The sequence below is a fragment of the Ovis canadensis genome, chromosome 2 (genome assembly GCF_042477335.2).
Source record: "Ovis canadensis isolate MfBH-ARS-UI-01 breed Bighorn chromosome 2, ARS-UI_OviCan_v2, whole genome shotgun sequence".
Taxonomy (NCBI): Eukaryota; Metazoa; Chordata; class Mammalia; order Artiodactyla; family Bovidae; genus Ovis; species Ovis canadensis.
This window is the reverse complement of record NC_091246.1, coordinates 15279592-15280760: the sequence shown is the minus strand read 5'-3', so window position 1 is coordinate 15280760 and position 1169 is coordinate 15279592. Positions and strand designations below refer to the sequence as shown.

The 1169-nt window shown below is 43.9% G+C and overlaps 1 non-coding gene across 1 annotated transcript; it reads right to left on the bottom strand.

Moving 5' to 3' along the window:
- Positions 1–445: 445 nt before the first annotated feature.
- Positions 446–552, bottom strand: LOC138434814 (U6 spliceosomal RNA). Its single transcript, XR_011254893.1, has one exon. It is a non-coding gene; the product is annotated as a U6 spliceosomal RNA (small nuclear RNA).
- Between the last annotated feature and the right edge of the window lie 617 nt (positions 553–1169).

The window sequence follows — 1169 nt, the reverse complement described above, 5'->3', positions numbered from 1 at the left end:
CATTTACTCCTCTAGGGGATCTTCCTGACCCAGGGATTGAACCCACGGCTCCAGAAACTCCTGCATTAGCAGGCAGGTCTTTACCACTGAGCCACCTGGCAGGCCCGAAGTGTTAATATCACACTGTTGCTTTAGAGAAGGCCCAAAATGCCAGATACACCAGGGAACTGGCTGAGGAGGATGAGAAGAATAAGGTATAAGAGAAGCTACCGCAGGGATGAGGGGAGTTTTAAGATGGCAGATAGAGCAGGGAGAGGTCTTAGATTTATACCCCTACCCCTCTTTGAAGTTTTCTCTGCCTCCCTCAGGCAGACCTCCTCTGTCTTCCCTCTGTGCTTTCTTCCCTACTTACTCTGGATAGCTGTTTGCCCCACAGCTCTTCTTCTGTTTTTTTGTCAGATAGAGATTTTAGTTTATTTTTTTAATTGGAGGATAATTGCTCTACAAAAATATGGACTGCTTCATGAATTTGCATGTCATTCTAGTGCAGGGGCCGTGTTAATCTTCTTTGTATCATTGTAACTTTAGTTTAAGTGCTGCCAAAGCAAGCACACCATAGCTGCTTTCACAGGGGTTTTCTCTCTCGTTCTATGAGCTTCCTGAGGGCAGGAGCTGGTCTGACCCGTTTCCACCAACCTAGCACTGCCTTGCATTGCACAGTGGAGATATCTGACGAGTGCTGGTTAGATGAACAAATGAATAATGAACAGATGGCAATTGATGAGATGGATTGAAGTCTACCTTCTTGGGACTTTTCTTTGTGGGGTAAATCTCAAAGTTCTTTTCACGTATAAATATAAATACTATGTGGAAAGAATCTCCAGAAATAACAATGATGTAGGAACATGGCATCTGGTCCCATCACTTCATGGGAAATAGATGGGGAAACAGTGGAAACAGTGTCAGACTTTATTTGTTTGGGCTCCAAAATCACTGCGGATGGTGATTGCAGCCTTGAAATTAAAAGACGCTTACTCCTTGGAAGAAAAGTTATGACCAACCTAGATAGTATATTCAAAAGCAGAGACATTACTTTGCCGACTAAGGTCCATCTAGTCAAGGCTATGGTTTTTCCTGTGGTCATGTATGGATGTGAGAGTTGGACTGTGAGGAAGGCCGAGCACCAAAGAATTGATGCTTTTGAACTGTGGTGTTGGAGAGGACTTTTG